The 21,619-nt window shown below is 36.0% G+C and overlaps 25 non-coding genes across 25 annotated transcripts; 6 read left to right on the forward strand and 19 right to left on the reverse strand.

Annotated features, from left to right (window-relative positions):
• Positions 1-736: 736 nt before the first annotated feature.
• Positions 737-808, reverse strand: Trnac-gca. Its single transcript has one exon. It is a non-coding gene; the product is annotated as a tRNA-Cys (tRNA).
• A 397-nt stretch (positions 809-1,205) lies between these two features.
• Positions 1,206-1,277, reverse strand: Trnac-gca. The gene has a single exon. It is a non-coding gene; the product is annotated as a tRNA-Cys (tRNA).
• A 1,887-nt stretch (positions 1,278-3,164) lies between these two features.
• On the reverse strand, positions 3,165-3,236 carry Trnaa-cgc. Its single transcript has one exon. It is a non-coding gene; the product is annotated as a tRNA-Ala (tRNA).
• Positions 3,237-3,878: 642 nt separating this feature from the next.
• Positions 3,879-3,950, reverse strand: Trnaa-ugc. The gene has a single exon. It is a non-coding gene; the product is annotated as a tRNA-Ala (tRNA).
• Positions 3,951-4,015: 65 nt separating this feature from the next.
• Trnaa-cgc lies at positions 4,016-4,087 on the reverse strand. Its single transcript has one exon. It is a non-coding gene; the product is annotated as a tRNA-Ala (tRNA).
• Positions 4,088-10,282: 6,195 nt separating this feature from the next.
• Positions 10,283-10,354, reverse strand: Trnac-gca. The gene has a single exon. It is a non-coding gene; the product is annotated as a tRNA-Cys (tRNA).
• A 396-nt stretch (positions 10,355-10,750) lies between these two features.
• Positions 10,751-10,822, reverse strand: Trnac-gca. Its single transcript has one exon. It is a non-coding gene; the product is annotated as a tRNA-Cys (tRNA).
• Positions 10,823-11,085: 263 nt separating this feature from the next.
• On the forward strand, positions 11,086-11,158 carry Trnav-uac. The gene has a single exon. It is a non-coding gene; the product is annotated as a tRNA-Val (tRNA).
• An 807-nt stretch (positions 11,159-11,965) lies between these two features.
• On the reverse strand, positions 11,966-12,037 carry Trnac-gca. Its single transcript has one exon. It is a non-coding gene; the product is annotated as a tRNA-Cys (tRNA).
• A 397-nt stretch (positions 12,038-12,434) lies between these two features.
• Trnac-gca lies at positions 12,435-12,506 on the reverse strand. Its single transcript has one exon. It is a non-coding gene; the product is annotated as a tRNA-Cys (tRNA).
• A 263-nt stretch (positions 12,507-12,769) lies between these two features.
• On the forward strand, positions 12,770-12,842 carry Trnav-uac. Its single transcript has one exon. It is a non-coding gene; the product is annotated as a tRNA-Val (tRNA).
• Positions 12,843-13,651: 809 nt separating this feature from the next.
• Trnac-gca lies at positions 13,652-13,723 on the reverse strand. The gene has a single exon. It is a non-coding gene; the product is annotated as a tRNA-Cys (tRNA).
• Positions 13,724-14,119: 396 nt separating this feature from the next.
• Trnac-gca lies at positions 14,120-14,191 on the reverse strand. Its single transcript has one exon. It is a non-coding gene; the product is annotated as a tRNA-Cys (tRNA).
• A 263-nt stretch (positions 14,192-14,454) lies between these two features.
• On the forward strand, positions 14,455-14,527 carry Trnav-uac. The gene has a single exon. It is a non-coding gene; the product is annotated as a tRNA-Val (tRNA).
• An 807-nt stretch (positions 14,528-15,334) lies between these two features.
• Positions 15,335-15,406, reverse strand: Trnac-gca. Its single transcript has one exon. It is a non-coding gene; the product is annotated as a tRNA-Cys (tRNA).
• A 396-nt stretch (positions 15,407-15,802) lies between these two features.
• Trnac-gca lies at positions 15,803-15,874 on the reverse strand. Its single transcript has one exon. It is a non-coding gene; the product is annotated as a tRNA-Cys (tRNA).
• Positions 15,875-16,137: 263 nt separating this feature from the next.
• On the forward strand, positions 16,138-16,210 carry Trnav-uac. Its single transcript has one exon. It is a non-coding gene; the product is annotated as a tRNA-Val (tRNA).
• Positions 16,211-17,019: 809 nt separating this feature from the next.
• On the reverse strand, positions 17,020-17,091 carry Trnac-gca. The gene has a single exon. It is a non-coding gene; the product is annotated as a tRNA-Cys (tRNA).
• A 397-nt stretch (positions 17,092-17,488) lies between these two features.
• Positions 17,489-17,560, reverse strand: Trnac-gca. The gene has a single exon. It is a non-coding gene; the product is annotated as a tRNA-Cys (tRNA).
• Positions 17,561-18,704: 1,144 nt separating this feature from the next.
• On the reverse strand, positions 18,705-18,776 carry Trnac-gca. The gene has a single exon. It is a non-coding gene; the product is annotated as a tRNA-Cys (tRNA).
• A 395-nt stretch (positions 18,777-19,171) lies between these two features.
• Trnac-gca lies at positions 19,172-19,243 on the reverse strand. The gene has a single exon. It is a non-coding gene; the product is annotated as a tRNA-Cys (tRNA).
• Positions 19,244-19,506: 263 nt separating this feature from the next.
• Positions 19,507-19,579, forward strand: Trnav-uac. Its single transcript has one exon. It is a non-coding gene; the product is annotated as a tRNA-Val (tRNA).
• An 807-nt stretch (positions 19,580-20,386) lies between these two features.
• Positions 20,387-20,458, reverse strand: Trnac-gca. The gene has a single exon. It is a non-coding gene; the product is annotated as a tRNA-Cys (tRNA).
• A 395-nt stretch (positions 20,459-20,853) lies between these two features.
• On the reverse strand, positions 20,854-20,925 carry Trnac-gca. Its single transcript has one exon. It is a non-coding gene; the product is annotated as a tRNA-Cys (tRNA).
• A 263-nt stretch (positions 20,926-21,188) lies between these two features.
• Positions 21,189-21,261, forward strand: Trnav-uac. The gene has a single exon. It is a non-coding gene; the product is annotated as a tRNA-Val (tRNA).
• The last annotated feature ends 358 nt before the right edge of the window (positions 21,262-21,619 follow it).

Here is a 21,619-nt window from a genome sequence, read left to right on the forward strand (position 1 = left end):
GTACTGCTATGTAAAATGTGTAACGGAAGAAGAGCGGTAGGAATCTAACACGCTAACTAGCTAGTCTGTATACTTAAAAGGGTGCCACTACCAAGTTGTATTTGTTTGGCCATCCGTCTGGTGTCATTTAAACGAAAAGCAGTCAAAACGTGCGCTTTTTTAACGCAACAATAACCGCTGTAGCTTTGACTTGATTACTGCAAAGTGGTAATGTTACATCACTAGAGATAAGTTTACAACTATGCAGTCTATCATCCTAGAACGCATTACATAAAATGTAAAACAATAAAATATAGCAATATAACTTATGTGTATCTTAGCAGTAAAACCTCATAACCACCGATGTAGTTATCATAGGAGGCCAGTGCGAGCGAAAATCCATGTGCATTTTACCATGACATGTTAGATATTATTGCATTACAACGTTGATTTGTATGAGCCTGGCTACCTCAGTCGAAACAGCATGAGACTCTTAAGTATTGATTGCAATTGTACACACGACCGGGGTTTTACATGTTTCGCTGAGATAATCGTACCTGGCTGGTTCTTTCTATATTGTGCGCAAATCTGCTACAGATACAGTAGTAATTCTATGGTGTGATTATTGTTTTGTCACTTTATATTTGATGTTAATCATTAAATAAATGATTTAAAACTTTCCATTCAATCAGGAAAGCGTGCAGAAAACCTCAAATTATTTCATTTGATCATCTCAATCATGATCATCCGTCTTACAACGGGGCACCCAGGTTTGAACTGGGGACATTTCGATCTGCAGTCGAATGCTCTACCACTGAGCTATACCCCCATAAATGCCTACATGAGTTTACTCTCGACATTCTGGATTGTAACGTATTAATTTTGCGAAAAAACCCTTAGCTTTTAATTTGAATTTCACTCAGGATGCGCAAACAAAGAATCATTTCGTTAATTATTGAGTTTCTATCGAACAGGAGGCCAGTCAGATATTTCAGTTGTTGAAGTGAAGAAACTATGTGTTATTAAATAATACTTCTTGAACAGCTTTAACGCAGATCAGTTTCCATAAGTTGATGAAAATTTCTTTCAAACTTTCAAAAGTCAGGCTGATACATAGAAATATTTGGAGTGAGCTTATTTTTAAAAATTCAATAAATACATCAATGAAACAATTTAACTGACTAAACCCAATAATATTTCGTTACTCATATTTGGTTCAACTTAACAGGAGGCATCCGGGGTTGAACCGGGGACATTTCGATCTGCAGTCGAATGCTCTACCAATGAGCTATACCCCCCATATATTTATATTTTACCCCGTATTTCTATTATCCCTCCATTTTTATCCCTGAGGTATATTTATATACGAAGGTCCTTAACAATATAGGGTGTGGGGTATAGGGGGTAGGGTAGTAGTAGCTAGTAGTGAAATTCAGAGGGTTTAATGTCCATTTAGTTATCCTTTATACGTTTCTTCCCTGAATGACCAATCGTCACCAAATTTTGTACATAATTCTGTAAAAATTTTATACATGTCGTAACGGGGTTTTCATTTATGTTTATTACTGTTTTAGACATTTAATTTGCGTATTTGTTACCTTAGCTGGTTGCCGAATCCTAGTTAGTAAATTCGCTTTTTTTGCGTAACCTTCCAACTGTAGTGCATGCTCAGCAGTGTAAACAAAAAGAAAACAAGTTTGGATCTTCCCTAGCAAGACGAGTTTTCTGCTATGGGAGTGGAGAGTATTAATTATTTGATTTGGTTTTTATATTCGATTTCGATTTAGTCTTTATTCTTCTTTTTACTTTGTATTTTCCCACTCTTATTTTTTTAACCCTTTTTGTTTTATTGTTACCTCTTTTTGTTTACTATTTTTTATCTTGATTTTAATTAATTTGGTTGTCCAAGTAAACTTTCTATGCCTCCTTTTTTAACAGTTAGTCATCAACCAAGAAGTTGAGGAACATTTTAAAAATGTTAGATTATATTCATTTTGCAGCTCTGGGTCAACTCTCCCTTCTTCTTCTGTCCTCTCCTCGGTCATCAAGATCTTCTTGCGGTCGTGAAGAGTTACCACCGATCTTCCACTTCCATTTACCTCCGATAGCTTATTAAGACGAATTTTTCGAAAATTACAAGCTTTGTTTTCCTTTCCGACTTGATCGAGATTCGAACCGCGAACCATGCGAATGGCAGCCTGGGTTGATGACCATTAAACCATCATTGTTATATTATTGCAAGGAAAAAAATGGGTATGATGGTAGCTCGCTATCTATTAGCCAAGACTCATGTAATGCAACATTTGACCGCATGATATAATTGTATTGTTACTATAGTAATAAGTGTTACTTTAACTTAATCATGAAGTGCGACGTGGGGTTGCGGGGCGAAGCCTCCGCCACACCTAAGTCGCACCACTCATAATATTGACAGATTATTAGTCAATTAGTTAATAAGAATTTAATCATTTAAGAGAATAAAGGGAAACAGAATTTTCCAAACATAATAGTATGTATACTATTTACTTTCTACTATTTAACCTTGATTTTCTGTCTCTTTAACGTTTAAAAAAATTCTCGAAGGACATTACCGAAGGAATCTTGTTTGAATTAGAATCTTAAATCTGGCGCCTTAACCACTCGGCAATCTTGACATTGTTAACGCAATGGCTACTTATATTGCAATGTGGCGTAAACTAGGTGTATTAAGAAGAGCACACAATTGTAACTATGACAGGGCAAAATATCAATAATTAGTGGCAATTGTATGCTTTTCTGTTAAATTTTCGAGGATCATGGCAGGTTAAATCGACAGTGCCACAACCGAATGGCCGTCAGAAAATACCGCTGGGACGACAAAAGCCGGTTTCTACCAGTAGAAGAAAAAGAAGGATAAGAAAGATTATGCCCTATCGTTTTGCAAGTACTTGTTTTATCACTGGGTATTTACACTTTTCACGAGATATTCGTAAGAATGTGGAATGTAGTTTCATTCTATTGGCAGACCTAACAATGGTCTTTTTTCAAAATGAAAGTGATTATAGTACGGAGTTGCGGAGGATTGAACTCCGTGCTTCTCGCATGCACAGCGAACACTCTACCACTGAGTTACAACCCCTTGAAAATTGAGAGTACCAGTATGTTTCTGATACTTGCTTTTTACCACTCGATTATTTGCACTGCCTTGGAGTTGCGGAGGATTGAACTCCGGTCTTCTCACATGCGAAGCGAGCACTCTACCTCTGAGTTACAACCCCTTAACTTATGCTCGTTTTATTTGAGTGACTGTTAACGATTGCGACACGTACGTGTTTTCAATGGAGAAGAAGATTTAAAGTGAAAATGAATAAAACTTGAAAGGAAGGTTTTGTCAAGAGTGGGGTTCGCACTTACGCCTTCTTCGAAGACTAGAATGCCAAGTAACGGATATCACAAGATTACCTATCTATCTATTATTTGAATTAGAATCTTAAGTCTGGTAATTTAACCAGTCGGCAATCTTGACATTGTTAACGCAATGGCTACTTATATTGCAATGTGGCGTAAACTAGGTGTAATGAGAAGAGCACACAATTGTAACTATGAAAGGGCAAAATATCAATAATTAATGGCAATTGTATGCTTTTCTGTTCAATTTTCGAGGATCATGGCAGGTTAAATCGACAGTGCCACAACCGAATGGCCGTCAGAAAATACCGCTGGGACGACAAAAGCCGGTTTCTACCAGTAGAAGAAAAAGAAGGTTTAAGAAAGATTATGCCCTATCGTTTTGCAAGTACTTGTTTGATCACTGGGTATTTACACTTTTCACGAGATATTCGTAAGAATGTGGAATGTAGTTTCATTCTGTTGGCCGGCCTAACAATGGTCTTTTTTTCAAAATGAAAGTGATTAATGTATGGAGTTGCGGAGGATTGAACTCCGGGCTTTTCGCATGCAAAGCGAACACTCTACCACTGAGTTACAACCCCTTAAATCTAGACTACCAGTATGTTTGTGATACTTTCTTTTTACCACTCGATTATTTTCACTACCTTGGAGTTGCGGAGGATTGAACTCCGGTCTTCTCACATGCGAAGCGAGCACTCTACCTCTGAGTCACAACCCCTTAACTTATGCTCGTTTGCTTTAAGTGACTGTTGTAACAGATGGTTACGGGGGGTTAAGATGATTAATTAGAGATGACGATTCGTTGGAAGGATGCACTTTGTATTAGAGTACTAACAGTGACTGCACATACAATAATACTGGAGATACAAAGGTATACGAATGCGTGAAGATCTCCGATGGAGTTGCACTTATATACCTACGGTTATAACTGGGCAGCTTTCTAATATAAGCCTGAGGTCTTATAGCCTAGTCATGTGATGTTATTATAATGTCGTTAGGAATACATTAGCAATCAGTCCCAAGGCTGAACTCGTTCTTGATGCTAATCGCCTTATGGCGATTGCTCCCATTACACTCCTTCCCTTTTTAAAGAAGAATCGAATTTATATGATAGGAAAGATTGATTACATTTTTTTTTTATTTTGCCCAAATTTTAATCTTAAACCCGAAGAATTGTAGTATTTTCAACTGTAAATATTCTAAGTATATGAAAGCGTTATTCGTAGGGTTGATCTTCTTGGTCCGTTTCGTGTTCGTTATCCATTTCTCGAACTTTCCTTTTCGTCCACGCAGCTTTAGGCTCAGGTTTTTATCTGCTGTCCATGGTAGTAGCTTCGTAGATGTAGAAAGTTTTTCCAATAGGTTATAATTTTGCATCAGCTAATGGTTGTTATTCTACCGTTCGTTTGCGATTTACTTTGGTTTAATCGTTCGGTAAATAATGTCAACATGTTTATTTTTTTTGTATCTTTCGTTTAGGTTTAATATAGCGTTCCTTTGTTTTGGAGAGATTATAAGTACACTGCAACTGTTCTTTTCGTCTTCTATATGGCATACCCGTGAGTCTAAAGAAACAACTATGTCGTTCTGCTCGAAGAATTAATTTTCAGCAAACGGTTGTAATAGTGTTTCATTCTTTCAAGATTCAAGTGTAATCACTGGTATTTCTTTCCGCGAACATAATTGTTTCGTCTCAAGGATGTGTAAAGACAATGTTTAGTTGGCATGCACCACAATCGTTACAAGAGTCCTTAAATTTGTAATCTCGAAGATTTTATGCTTCTGGAGTAGAAATAAAGGTTGAAATCTTGTATTGGAATGCGGAGCTTGGTAGTACGACGAAATCACGTAATTTTTTAGTTGATCACCCCATTAAATAGGATTGTTGTGCACATATGGTCGAAGCATTTAAATCCGGTAACTTTGTTTTGATCAGAATATCATATCATTATTCATTAAATCGTTTATCCGTATCTTGTAAACGATTAGTAGGCACCATGGTAGGCCAGAAGTATTTCTTTTGTAGTTCACCTGGACTACCGTCTTGCCTTCTGTCGGCAAAACCGCAATTCATTCCAAACATTGAATGTACTCGATTTTTGTAGTCATATTTTATTCACAAGCCGCCTTTCCGAATTGATCTTGCTTATGATACTTGAAACTTAACACAGCGCAGCAGGGTAGGTAGTTTAACACTATAACGAATGCCGGGATCCAGCAAAAGGCACACAATTTTGATGCAGCATTCTGGGCCGGGAGATACGTCATATGTTTTTCGAGGCATACCCAACCGAGTGGTCTCTGAAATTTAGACTTGACTCATTGCTGTATTTTCAGTCCGTACTTTTCTTTACGTTTCTTGAGTCATTTCCCGACTCCTTGTTTTCTCTGGAGTTCACAACTGACTCCTTGTTTTCTATGGAGTTCAAAACTTACTCCATGTTTTCTCTGGAGTTTAAAACTTAACTCATGTTTTCTCTGGAGTTCAAAACTTAACTCCTCGTGGATGCATCCGTGGTTTTCCTAAGGTAACGACAGTTAAATGCCGCTGTAGCACGTCTGCTCCTCAGTTCCCCGTATCCACGACACTTTGCTTGGTTCTTGTGAGCTGGGTGAGTGCGTGGATTTATATGTTGGTGGATTGGTAAATACCTTCTGTAGTTTGTTACGGACGTATTAGCTTCGACTCCTCCTTAGGATACGATATGTCCTAAAACGTTTTTGGTACTTCTTCTTTTTAGAAACGATACTTGTCGGCATTTTAATATTTACACATAGGCCTGTTGTAGAAGGGTAAAACGTTCTCCAGGTGAAAAATGTGAAATAGTTGTGCTGAGTTAAAACATTCTTAATTTGCTGCTGTTTTTTCTTGATGAAGTGCGGAATCGTCTGTCCTGATCGGTTTCGTTCATACAGGAAGACGTTCGAAATGGTAAGTTAGAACGCAATACGTGACGTTTTCTTTGTTAGTTCAAACGAGATAGTCGATTGGGTCGGAAAAATAAGAGAATTCAATGACAGTAGTAAAGTAAAAAAATTTTGAATGGTAAAAATGATCGAATTACAAGGTTAGTTAAAGTTTTTGAGTGTTGAATCTACATTTGTGTACTACGAAGATGGAAAAATTTTAGAAATGTGATTTGATTTTTAAAAATATTGGTGGATCGAATGATTTGGTCTTCAATAACCAGTTTGAATGGTCTGGTGAATTTTCAGTACACATGAAAATTACTTCAAATTTACTTTTGGGGTTGAGTGTTGATTTGAGGACTTAAAATGATGTTTTCGACATGTTGAATTTTGAATAATGAAGGTATGTTTTAAAATTTTACTCTTTTTGAGTGTATCGTAGATGGTAATGGTAGTGATGAGTGTGATATGATATGTGGATAATCTTGAAGAGATTGTTGGATCGTATGGCAAGGTCGCCAATTGTAACAGATGGTTACGGGGGGTTAAGATGATTAATTAGAGATGACGATTCGTTGGTAGGATGCACTTTGTATTAGAGTACTAACAGTGACTGCACATACAATAATACTGGAGATACAAAGGTATACGAATGCGTGAAGATCTCTGATGGAGTTGCACTTATATACCTACGGTTATAACTGGGCAGCTTTCTAATATAAGCCTGAGGTCTTATAGCCTAGTCATGTGATGTGATTATAATGTCGTTAGGAATACATTAGCAATCAGTCCCAAGGCTGAACTCGTTCTTGATGCTAATCGCCTTATGGCGATTGCTCCCATTACACTGTTAACGATTGCGACACGTACGTATTTTCGATGGAGAAGAAGATTTAGAGTGAAAAAGAATAAAACTTGAAAGGAAGGTTTTGTCAAGAGTGGGGTCCGCACCCACGCCTTCTTCGAAGACTAGAATGCCAATTAACGGATATCACAAGATTACCTATTAATCTATTATTTGAATTAGAATCTTAAGTCTGGCGCCTTAACCACTCGGCAATCTTGACATTGTTAACGCAATGGCTACTTATATTGCAATGTGGCGTAAATTAGGTGTATTAAGAAGAGCACACAATTGTAACTATGACAGGGCAAAATATCAATAATTAGTGGCAATTGTATGCTTTTCTGTTAAATTTTCGAGGATCATGGCAGGTTAAATCGACAGTGCCACAACCGAATGGCCGTCAGAAAATACCGCTGGGACGACAAAAGCCGGTTTCTACCAGTAGAAGAAAAAGAAGGATAAGAAAGATTATGCCCTATCGTTTTGCAAGTACTTGTTTTATCACTGGGTATTTACACTTTTCACGAGATATTCGTAAGAATGTGGAATGTAGTTTCATTCTATTGGCAGACCTAACAATGGTCTTTTTTCAAAATGAAAGTGATTATAGTACGGAGTTGCGGAGGATTGAACTCCGTGCTTCTCGCATGCACAGCGAACACTCTACCACTGAGTTACAACCCCCTAAAAATTCGCACCACTCATAATATTGACAGATTATTAGTCAATTAGTTAATAAGAATCAAATCATTTAAGAGAATAAAGGGAAACAGAATTTTCCAAACATAAAAGTATGTATACTATTTACTTTCTACTATTTAACCTTGATTTTCTGTCTCTTTAACGTTTAAAAAAATTCCCGAAGGACATTACCGAAGGAATCTTGTTAATCTATTATCCCTGAGGTATATTTATATACGAAGGTCCTTAACAATATAGGGTGTGGGGTATAGGGGGTAGGGTAGTAGTAGCTAGTAGTGAAATTCAGATGGTTTAATGTCCATTTAGTTATCCTTTATACGTTTCTTCCCTGAATGACCAATCGTCACCAAATTTTGTACATAATTCTTTAAAAATTTGATACATGTCGTAACGGGGTTTTCATTTGTGTTTATTACTGTTTTAGACATTTAATTTGCGTATTTGTTACCTTAGCTGGTTGCCGAATCCTAGTTAGTGAATTCGCTTTTTTTGCGTAACCTTCCAACTGTCAGTGCATGCTCAGCAGTGTAAACAAAAAGAAAAAAAAATTTGGATCTTCCCTAGCAAGACGAGTTTTCTGCTATGGGAGTAGAGAGTATTAATTATTTGATTTGGTTTTTATGTTCGATTTCGATTTCGTCTTTATTCTTCTTTTTACTTTGTATTTTCCCACTCTTATTTTTTTAACCCTTTTTGTTTTATTATTACCTCTTTTTGTTTACTATTTTTTATCTTCATTTTAATAAAGGGCCCCCCTTCTTCTTCTGTCCTCTTCTCGGTCATCAAGATCTTCTTGCGGTCGTGAAGGGTTACCACCGATCTTCCACTTCCATTTACCTCCGAAAACTTATTAAAAGGAATTTTTCAAAAATTACAAACTTAGTTTTCCTTTCCGACTTGATCGAGATTCGAACCGCGAACCATGCGAATGGCAGCCTGGGTTGACGACCATTAGACCATCATTCATATATTGTTGGAAGGGAAAAAATGGGTATGATGGTAGCTCGCTATCTATTAGCCAAGACTCATGTAATGCAACATTTTACCGCATGATATAATTGTATTGTTACTATAGTAATAAGTGTTACTTTAACTTAATCTATACATGAAGTGTGACGTGGGGTTGCAAGGCGAAGCCTCCGCCACACCTAAGTCGCACCACTTATAACATTGACAGATTATTAGTCAATTAGTTAATAAGAATTAAATCATTTAAGAAAATAAAGGGAAACAGAATTTTCGAAACATAATAGTATGTAAACTATTTACTTTCTAATATTGAACCTTGATTTTCTGTCTAATTAACGTTTAAAAAAATTCCCGAAGGACATTCCCGAAGGAATCTTGTTAAGAGTAACTGACTCTGAAAAATTGATTGATCTTTTTTAAAAATTGGATTTCTTTTCTCTGATATTTCTCGAAGCGAAATGTCGATAATTGATGCCTATTTTTCATCAAGTGGCTTCATTTCGTCAGCTATATCCTGATTATATCGTTGGGGGTCATAAACATGTTATGTTGATTTTGGCGAAATAAATTTGTTGCCATCTTTAAAAAGTTAATGTTTCAATAGAGTAGTGGTTATCATGACGGCTTTACACGCTGAAGGTTCTCAGTTCGATCCTGGGTGGATCCTGGGTGGAAACAATTAAACAATTTTAATCCTTGTATGGAATTGCATTCCTTGTTTTACTTTTGCGATAATAGCCAATATCTGGACTGATGTACTGCTATGTAAAATGTGTAATGGAAGAAGAGCGGTAGGAATCTTACACGCTAACTAGCTAGTATGTATACTTAAAAGGGTGCCACTACCAAGTTGTATTTGTTTGGCAATCCGTCTGGTGTCATTTAAACGAAAAGCAGTCAGAATTTGCGCTTTTTTAACGCAATAATAACCGCTGTAGTTTTGACTTGATTACTGCAAAGTGGTAATGTTACATCACTAGAGATAAGTTTACAACTATGCAGTCTATCATCCTAGCACGCATTACATAAAAAGTAAACAAATAAAATATAGCAATATAATTATGTGTATCTTAGCAGTAAAACCTCATAACCACCGATGTAGTTATCACCATAGTGCGAGCGATAATCCATGTGCATTTTACCATGACATGTTAGATATTATTGCATTACAACGTTGATTTGTAGAAGCCTGGCTACCTCAGTCGAAACAGCATGAGACTCTTAAGTATTGATTGCAATTGTACACACGACCGGGGTTTTACATTTTTCGCTGAGATAATCGTACCTGGCTGGTTCTTTCTATATTGTGCGCAAATCTGCTACATATACAGTAGTAATTCTATGGTGTGATTATTGTTTTGTCACTATATATTTGATGTAAATCATTAAATAAATGATATAAAAGTTTCCATTCAATCAGGAAAGCGTGCACAAAACCTTAAGTTGTTTCAATTGATCATCTCAATCATGATCATCCGTCTTAAAAAGGAGCACCCAGGTTTGAACTGGGGACATTTCGATCTGCAGTCGAATGCTCTACCACTGAGCTATACCCCCATAAATGTCCACATGAGTTTACCTTTGACATTCTGGATTGTAACGTATTAATTTTGCGAAAAACCCTTAGCTTTTTATTTGTGTTTCACACAGGATGCGCAAAAAAAGAATCATTTGGTTAATTATTGAGTTTCTATCGAACAGGAGGCCAGTCAGATATTTCATTTATTGAAGAGAAGAAACTGTGTGTTATTATTAAATAATACTTCTTGAACAGCTTTAACGCAGATCAGTTTCCATAAGTTGATGAGAATTTCTTTCAAACTTTCAAAGTCAGGCTGATACGTAGAAATATTTCGAGTGAGCTAATTTTTAAATTCAATAAACACATCAATGAAACAATTTAACTGAATAAACCCAATAATATTTCGTTCCTTATATTAGGTTTAACTTAACAGGGGGCATCCGGGGTTGAACCGGGGACATTTCGATCTGCAGTCGAATGCTCTACCACTGAGCTATACCCCCCATATATTTATATTTTACCCCGTATTTCTATTAGCCCTCCATTTTTATTAAGAGTAACTGACTCTGAAAAATCGATTGATCTTTTTTAAAAATTGGATTTCTTTTCTCTGATATTTCTCGAAGCGAAATGTCGATAATTGATGCCTATTTTTCATCAAGTGGCTTCATTTGGTCAGCTATATCCTGATTATATCGTTGGGGGACATAAACATGTTATGTTGATTTTGGCGAAATAAATTTGTTGTCATCTTTATATAGTTAATGTTTTCATAGTGTAGTGGTTATCACGTCGGCTTTACACGCTGAAGGTCCTCAGTTCGATCCTGGGTGGAAACAATTAAACAATTTTAATCCTTGTATGGAATTGCATTCCTTGTTTTACTTTTGCGATAATAGCCAATATCCGGACTGATGTACTGCTATGTAAAATGTGTAATGGAAGAAGAGCGGTAGGAATCTTACACGCTAACTAGCTAGTCTGTATACTTAAAAGGGGGCCACTAACAAGTTGTATTTGTTTGGCCATCCGTCTGGTGTCATTTAAACGAAAAGCAGTCAAAACTTGCGCTTTTTTAACGCAACAATAACCGCTGTAGTTTTGACTTGATTACTGCAAAGTGGTAATGTTACATCACTAGAGATAAGTTTACAACTATGCAGTCTATCATCCTAGAACGCATTACATAAAAAGTAAAAAAATAAAATATAGCAATATAATTATGTGTATCTTAGCAGTAAAACCTCATAACCACCGATGTAGTTATCACCATAGTGCGAGCGATAATCCATGTGCATTTTACCATGACATGTTAGATATTATTGCATTAAAACGTTGATTTGTAGAAGCCTGGCTACCTCAGTCGAAACAGCATGAGACTCTTAAGTATTGATTGCAATGGTACACACGACCGGGGTTTTACATTTTTCGCTGAGATAATCGTACCTGGCTGGTTCTTTCTATATTGTGCGCAAATCTGCTACAGATACAGTAGTAATTCTATGGTGTGATTATTGTTTTGTCACTATATATTTGATGTAAATCATTAAATAAATGATATAAAAGTTTCCATTCAATCAGGAAAGCGTGCAGAAAACCTCAAGTTTTTTCATTTGATCATCTCAATTATGATCATCCGTCTTACAAGGGGGCACCCAGGTTTGAACTGGGGACATTTCGATCTGCAGTCGAATGCTCTACCACTGAGCTGTACCCCCATAAATGTCCACATGAGTTTACCTTTGACATTCTGGATTGTAACGTAATAATTTTGCGAAAAACCCTTAGCTTTTAATTTGTGTTTCACACAGGATGCGCAAACAAAGAATCATTTGGTTAATTATTGAGTTTCTATCGAACAGGAGGCCAGTGAGATATTTCAGTTATTGAAGTGAAGAAACTGTGTGTTATTATATAATAATACTTCTTGAACAGCTTTAACGCAGATCACTTTCCAGAAGTTGATGAGAATTTCTTTCAAACTTTCAAAAGTCAGGCTGATACGTAGAAATATTTCGAGTGAGCTTATTTTTAAATTCAATAAACACATCAATGAAACAATTTAACTGGATAAACCCAATAATATTTCGTTCCTTATATTAGGTTTAACTTAACAGGGGGCATCCGGGGTTGAACCGGGGACATTTCGATCTGCAGTCGAATGCTCTACCACTGAGCTATACCCCCCATATATTTATATTTTACCCCGTATTTCTATTAGCCCTCCATTTTTATTAAGAGTAACTGACTCTGAAAAATCGATTGATCTTTTTTAAAAATTGGATTTCTTTTCTCTGATATTTCTCGAAGCGAAATGTCGATAATTGATGCCTATTTTTCATCAAGTGGCTTCATTTGGTCAGCTATATCCTGATTATATCGTTGGGGGACATAAACATGTTATGTTGATTTTGGCGAAATAAATTTGTTGTCATCTTTATATAGTTAATGTTTTCATAGTGTAGTGGTTATCACGTCGGCTTTACACGCTGAAGGTCCTCAGTTCGATCCTGGGTGGAAACAATTAAACAATTTTAATCCTTGTATGGAATTGCATTCCTTGTTTTACTTTTGCGATAATAGCCAATATCCGGACTGATGTACTGCTATGTAAAATGTGTAATGGAAGAAGAGCGGTAGGAATCTTACACGCTAACTAGCTAGTCTGTATACTTAAAAGGGTGCCACTAACAAGTTGTATTTGTTTGGCCATCCGTCTGGTGTCATTTAAACGAAAAGCAGTCAAAACTTGCGCTTTTTTAACGCAACAATAACCGCTGTAGTTTTGACTTGATTACTGCAAAGTGTTAATGTTACATCACTAGAGATAAGTTTACAACTATTCAGTCTATCATCCTAGAACGCATTACAAAAAAAGTAAAAAAAATAAAATATAGCAATATAACTTATGTGTATCTTAGCAGTAAAACCTCATAACCACCGATGTAGTTATCACCATAGTGCGAGCGATAATCCATGTGCATTTTACCATGACATGTTAGATATTATTGCATTACAACGTTGATTTGTAGGAGCCTGGCTACCTCAGTCGAAACAGCATGAGACTCTTAAGTGTTGATTGCAATGGTACACACGACCGGGGTTTTACATTTTTCGCTGAGATAATCGTACCTGGCTGGTTCTTTCTATATTGTGCGCAAATCTGCTACAGATACAGTAGTAATTCTATGGTGTGATTATTGTTTTGTCACTATATATTTGATGTAAATCATTAAATAAATGATATAAAAGTTTCCATTCAATCAGGAAAGCGTGCAGAAAACCTCAAGTTATTTCATTTGATCATCTCAATTATGATCATCCGTCTTACAAGGGGGCACCCAGGTTTGAACTGGGGACATTTCGATCTGCAGTCGAATGCTCTACCACTGAGCTATACCCCCATAAATGTCCACATGAGTTTACCTTTGACATTCTGGATTGTAACGTAATAATTTTGCGAAAAACCCTTAGCTTTTAATTTGTGTTTCACGCAGGATGCGCAAACAAAGAATCATTTGGTTAATTATTGAGTTTCTATCGAACAGGAGGCCAGTGAGATATTTCAGTTATTGAAGTGAAGAAACTGTGTGTTATTATTAAATAATACTTCTTGAACAGCTTTAACGCAGATCAGTTTCCAGAAGTTGATGAGAATTTCTTTCAAACTTTCAAAAGTCAGGCTGATACGTAGAAATATTTCGAGTGAGCTTATTTTTAAATTCAATAAACACATCAATGAATCAATTTAACTGAATAAACCCAATAATATTTCGTCCCTTTATTAGGTTTAACTTAACAGGGGGCATCCGGGGTTGAACCGGGGACATTTCGATCTGCAGTCGAATGCTCTACCACTGAGCTATACCCCCCATATATTTATATTTTACCCCGTATTTCTATTAGCCCTCCATTTTTATTAAGAGTAACTGACTCTGAAAAATCGATTGATCTTTTTTAAAAATTGGATTTCTTTTCTCTGATATTTCTCGAAGCGAAATGTCGATAATTGATGCCTATTTTTCATCAAGTGGCTTCATTAGGTCAGCTATATCCTGATAATATCGTTGGGGGACATAAACATGTTATGTTGATTTTGGCGAAATAAATTTGTTGCCATCTTTATAAAGTTAATGTTTCCATAGTGTAGTGGTTATCACGTCGGCTTTACACGCTGAAGGTCCTCAGTTCGATCCTGGGTGGAAACAATTAAACAATTTTAATCCTTGTATGGAATTGCATTCCTTGTTTTACTTTTGCGATAATAGCCAATATCAGGACTGATGTACTGCTATGTAAAATGTGTAATGGAAGAAGAGCGGTAGGAATCTTACACGCTAACTAGCTAGTCTGTATACTTAAAAGGGTGCCACTAACAAGTTGTATTTGTTTGGCCATCCGTCTGGTGTCATTTAAACGAAAAGCAGTCAAAACTTGCGCTTTTTTAACGCAACAATAACCGCTGTAGTTTTGACTTGATTACTGCAAAGTGGTAATGTTACATCACTAGAGATAAGTTTACAACTATGCAGTCTATCATCCTAGAACGCATTACATAAAAAGTAAAAAAATAAAATATAGCAATATAATTATGTGTATCTTAGCAGTAAAACCTCATAACCACCGATGTAGTTATCACCATAGTGCGAGCGATAATCCATGTGCATTTTACCATGACATGTTAGATATTATTGCATTAAAACGTTGATTTGTAGAAGCCTGGCTACCTCAGTCGAAACAGCATGAGACTCTTAAGTATTGATTGCAATGGTACACACGACCGGGGTTTTACATTTTTCGCTGAGATAATCGTACCTGGCTGGTTCTTTCTATATTGTGCGCAAATCTGCTACAGATACAGTAGTAATTCTATGGTGTGATTATTGTTTTGTCACTATATATTTGATGTAAATCATTAAATAAATGATATAAAAGTTTCCATTCAATCAGGAAAGCGTGCAGAAAACCTCAAGTTATTTCATTTGATCATCTCAATTATGATCATCCGTCTTACAAGGGGGCACCCAGGTTTGAACTGGGGACATTTCGATCTGCAGTCGAATGCTCTACCACTGAGCTATACCCCCATAAATGTCCACATGAGTTTACCTTTGACATTCTGGATTGTAACGTAATAATTTTGCGAAAAACCCTTAGCTTTTAATTTGTGTTTCACGCAGGATGCGCAAACAAAGAATCATTTGGTTAATTATTGAGTTTCTATCGAACAGGAGGCCAGTGAGATATTTCAGTTATTGAAGTGAAGAAACTGTGTGTTATTATTAAATAATACTTCTTGAACAGCTTTAACGCAGATCAGTTTCCAGAAGTTGATGAGAATTTCTTTCAAACTTTCAAAAGTCAGGCTGATACGTAGAAATATTTCGAGTGAGCTTATTTTTAAATTCAATAAACACATCAATGAATCAATTTAACTGAATAAACCCAATAATATTTCGTCCCTTTATTAGGTTTAACTTAACAGGGGGCATCCGGGGTTGAACCGAGGACATTTCGATCTGCAGTCGAATGCTCTACCACTGAGCTATACCCCCCATATATTTATATTTTACCCCGTATTTCTATTAGCCCTCCATTTTTATTAAGAGTAACTGACTCTGAAAAATCGATTGATCTTTTTTAAAAATTGGATTTCTTTTCTCTGATATTTCTCGAAGCGAAATGTCGATAATTGATGCCTATTTTTCATCAAGTGGCTTCATTAGGTCAGCTATATCCTGATTATATCGTTGGGGGACATAAACATGTTATGTTGATTTTGGCGAAATAAATTTGTTGCCATCTTTATAAAGTTAATGTTTCCATAGTGTAGTGGTTATCACGTCGGCTTTACACGCTGAAGGTCCTCAGTTCGATCCTGGGTGGAAACAATTAAACAATTTTAATCCTTGTATGGAATTGCATTCCTTGTTTTACTTTTGCGATAATAGCCAATATCAGGACTGATGTACTGCTATGTAAAATGTGTAATGGAAGAAGAGCGGTAGGAATCTTACACGCTAACTAGCTAGTCTGTATACTTAAAAGGGTGCCACTAACAAGTTGTATTTGTTTGGCCATCCGTCTGGTGTCATTTAAACGAAAAGCAGTCAAAACTTGCGCTTTTTTAACGCAACAATAACCGCTGTAGTTTTGACTTGATTACTGCAAAGTGGTAATGTTACATCACTAGAGATAAGTTTACAACTATTCAGTCTATCATCCTAGAACGCATTACAAAAAAAGTAAAAAAAATAAAATATAGCAATATAACTTATGTGTATCTTAGCAGTAAAACCTCATAACCACCGATGTAGTTATCACCATAGTGCGAGCGATAATCCATGTGCATTTTACCATGACATGTTAGATATTATTGCATTACAACGTTGATTTGTAGGAGCCTGGCTACCTCAGTCGAAACAGCATGAGACTCTTAAGTGTTGATTGCAATTGTACACACGACCGGGGTTTTACATTTTTCGCTGAGATAATCGTACCTGGCTGGTTCTTTCTATATTGTGCGCAAATCTGCTACAGATACAGTAGTAATTCTATGGTGTGATTATTGTTTTGTCACTATATATTTGATGTAAATCATTAAATAAATGATATAAAAGTTTCCATTCAATCAGGAAAGCGTGCAGAAAACCTCAAGTTATTTCATTTGATCATCTCAATTATGATCATCCGTCTTACAAGGGGGTACCCAGGTTTGAACTGGGGACATTTCGATCTGCAGTCGGATGCTCTACCACTGAGCCATACCCCCATAAATGTCCACATGAGTTTACCTTTGACATTCTGGATTGTAACGTAATAATTTTGCGAAAAACCCTTAGCTTTTAATTTGTGTTTCACACAGTATGCGCAAACAAAGAATCATTTGGTTAATTATTGAGTTTCTATCGAACAGGAGGCCAGTGAGATATTTCAGTTATTGAAGTGAAGAAACTGTGTGTTATTATTAAATAATACTTCTTGAACAGCTTTAACGCAGATCACTTTCCAGAAGTTGATGAGAATTTCTTTCAAACTTTCAAAAGTCAGGCTGATACGTAGAAATATTTCGAGTGAGCTTATTTTTAAATTCAATAAACACATCAATGAAACAATTTAACTGAATAAACCCAATAATATTTCGTTCCTTATATTAGGTTTAACTTAACAGGGGGCATCCGGGGTTGAACCGGGGACATTTCGATCTGCAGTCGAATGCTCTACCACTGAGCTATACCCCCCATATATTTATATTTTACCCCGTATTTCTATTAGCCCTCCATTTTTATTAAGAGTAACTTACTCTGAAAAATCGATTGATCTTTTTTAAAAATTGGATTTCTTTTCTCTGATATTTCTCGAAGCGAAATGTCGATAATTGATGCCTATTTTTCATCAAGTGGCTTCATTTGGTCAGCTATATCCTGATTATATCGTTGGGGGACATAAACATGTTATGTTGATTTTGGCGAAATAAATTTGTTGCCATCTTTATAAAGTTAATGTTTCCATAGTGTAGTGGTTATCACGTCGGCTATACACGCTGAAGGTCCTCAGTTCGTTCCTGAGTGGAAACAATTAAACAATTTTAATCCTTGTATGGAATTGCATTCCTTGTTTTACTTTTGCGATAATAGCCAATATCTGGACTGATGTACTGCTATGTAAAATGTGTAATGGAAGAAGAGCGGTAGGAATCTTACACGCTAACTAGCTAGTCTGTATACTTAAAAGGGTGCCACTACCAAGTTGTATTTGTTTGGCTATCCGTCTGGTGTCATTTAAATGAAAAGCTGTCAAAACTTGCGCTTTTTTAACGCAACAATAACCGCTGTAGTTTTGACTTGATTACTGCAAAGTGGTAATGTTACATCACTAGAGATAAGTTTACAACTATGCAGTCTATCATCCTAGAACGCATTACATAAAAAGTAAAAAAATAAAATATAGCAATATAACTTATGTGTATCTTAGCAGTAAAACCTCATAACCACCGATGTAGTTATCACCATAGTACGAGCGATAATCCATGTGCATTTTACCATGACATATTAGATACTATTGCATTACAACGTTGATTTGTATGAGTCTGGCTACCTCAGTCGAAAAAGCATGAGACTCTTAAGTATTGATTGCAATTGTACACACGACCGGGGTTTTACATTTTTCGCTGAGATAATCGTACCTGGCTGGTTCTTTCTTTATTGTACGCTAATCTGCTACAGATACAGTAGTAATTCTATGGTGTGATTATTGTTTTGTCACTATATATTTGATGTAAATCATTAAATAAATGATATAAAAGTTTCCATTCAATCAGGAAAGCGTGAAGAAAACTTCAAGTTATTTCATTTGATCATCTCAATCATGATCATCCGTCTTACAAGGGGGCACCCAGGTTTGAACTGGGGACATTTCGATCTGCAGTCGAATGCTCTACCACTGAGCTATACCCCCATAAATGTCCACATGAGTTTACCTTTGACATTCTGGATTGTAACTTATTAATTTTGCGAAAAACCCTTAGCTTTTAATTTGTGTTTCACACAGGATGCGCAAACAAAGAATCATTTGGTTAATTATTGAGTTTCTATCGAACAGGAGGCCAGTCAGATATTTCAGTTATTGAAGTGAAGAAACTGAGTGTTATTAAATAATACTTCTTGAACAGCTTTTAACGCAGATCAGTTTCCAGAAGTTGATGAGAATTTCTTTCAAACTTTCAAAAGTAAGGCTGATACGTAGAAATATTTCAAGTGAGCTTATTTTTAAATTCAATAAACACATCAATGAAACAATTTAACTGAATAAACCCAATAATATTTCGTTCCTTATATTAGGTTTAACTTAACAGGGGGCATCCGGGGTTGAACCGGGGACATTTCGATCTGCAGTCGAATGCTCTACCACTGAGCTATACCCCTCATATATTTATATTTTACCCCGTATTTCTATTAGCCCTCCATTTTTATTAAGAGTAACTGACTCTGAAAAATCGATTGATCTTTTTTAAAAATTGAATTTCTTTTCTCTTATATTTCTCGAAGCGAAATGTCGATAATTGATGCCTATTTTTCATCAAGTGGCTTCATTTGGTCAGCTATATCCTGATTATATCGTTGGGGGACATAAACATGTTATGTTGATTTTGGCGAAATAAAATTGTTGCCATCTTTATAAAGTTAATGTTTCCATAGTGTAGTGGTTATCACGTCGGCTTTACACGCTGAAGGTCCTCAGTTCGATCCTGGGTAGAAACAATTAAACAATTTTAATCCTTGTATGGAATTGCATTTTTGTTTTACTTTTGCGATAATAGCCAATATCAGGACTGATGTACTGCTATGTAAAATATGTAATGGAAGAAGAGTGGTAGGAATCTTACACGCTAACTAGCTAGTCTGTATACTTAAAAGGGTGCCACTAACAAGTTGTATTTGTTTGGCCATCCGTCTGGTGTCATTTAAACGAAAAGCAGTCAAAACTTGCGCTTTTTTAACGCAACAATAACCGCTGTAGTTTTGACTTGATTACTGCAAAGTGGTAATGTTACATCACTAGAGATAAGTTTACAACTATGCAGTCTATCATCCTAGAACGCATTACATAAAAAGTAAAAAAATAAAATATAGCAATATAACTTATGTGTATCTTAGCAGTAAAACCTCATAACCACCGATGTAGTTATCACCATAGTGCGAGCGATAATCCATGTGCATTTTACCATAACATGTTAGATATTATTGCATTACAACGTTGATTTGTATGAGTCTGGCTACCTCAGTCGAAACAGCATGAGACTCTTAAGTATTGATTGCAATTGTACACACGACCGGGGTTTTACATTTTTCGCTGAGATAATCGTACCTGGCTGGTTTTTTCTATATTGTGCGCAAATCTGCTACAGATACAGTAGTAATTCTATGGTGTGATTATTGTTTTGTCACTATATATTTGATGTAAATCATTAAATAAATGATATAAAAGTTTCCATTCAATCAGGAAAGCGTGCAGAAAACTTCAAGTTATTTCATTTGATCATCTCAATCATGATCATCCGTCTTACAAGGGGGCACCCAGGTTTGAACTAGGGACATTTCGATCTGCAGTCGAATGCTCTACCACTGAGCTATACCCCCATAAATATCCACATGAGTTTACCTTTGACATTCTGGATTGTAACGTAATAATTTTGCGAAAAACCCTTAGCTTTTAATTTGTGTTTCACACAGGATGCGCAAACAAAGAATCATTTGGTTAACTATTGAGTTTCTATCGAACAGGAGGCCAGTCAGATATTTCAGTTATTGAAGTGAAGAAACTGTGTGTTATTAAATAATACTTCTTGAACAGCTTTTAACGCAGATCAGTTTCCAGAAGTTGATGAGAATTTCTTTCAAACTTTCAAAAGTCAGGCTGATACGTAGAAATATTTCGAGTGAGCTTATTTTTAAATTCAATAAACACATCAATGAAACAATTTAACTGAATAAACCCAATAATATTTCGTTCCTTATATTAGGTTTAACTTAACAGGGGGCATCCGGGGTTGAACCGGGGACATTTCGATCTGCAGTCGAATGCTCTACCACTGAGCTATACCCCCCATATATTTATATTTTACCCCGTATTTCTATTAGCCCTCCATTTTTATTAAGAGTAACTGACTCTGAAAAATCGATTGATCTTTTTTAAAAATTGGATTTCTTTTCTCTGATATTTCTCGAAGCCAAATGTCGATAATTGATGCCTATTTTTCATCAAGTGGCTTCATTTGGTCAGCTATATCCTGATTATATCGTTGGGGGACATAAACATGTTATGTTGATTTTGGCGAAATAAATTTGTTGCCATCTTTATAAAGTTAATGTTTCCATAGTGTAGTGGTTATCACGTCGGCTTTACACGCTGAAGGTCCTCAGTTCGATCCTGGGTGGAAACATTTAACAATTTTAATCTTTGTATGGAATTGCATTCCTTGTTTTACTTTTGCGATAATAGCCAATATCTGGACTGATGTACTGCTATGTAAAATGTGTAATGGAAGAAGAGCGGTAGGAATCTTACACGCTAACTAGCTAGTCTGTATACTTAAAAGGGTGCCACTACCAAGTTGTATTTGTTTGGCTATCCGTCTGGTGTCATTTAAACGAAAAGCAGTCAAAACTTGCGCTTTTTTAACGCAACAATAACCGCTGTAGTTTTGACTTGATTACTGCAAAGTGGTAATGTTACATCACTAGAGATAAGTTTACAACTATGCAGTCTATCATCCTAGAACGCATTACATAAAAAGTAAA

The sequence above is a fragment of the Daphnia pulicaria genome, chromosome 6 (assembly GCF_021234035.1).
Source record: "Daphnia pulicaria isolate SC F1-1A chromosome 6, SC_F0-13Bv2, whole genome shotgun sequence".
Lineage (NCBI taxonomy): Eukaryota > Metazoa > Arthropoda > Branchiopoda > Diplostraca > Daphniidae > Daphnia > Daphnia pulicaria.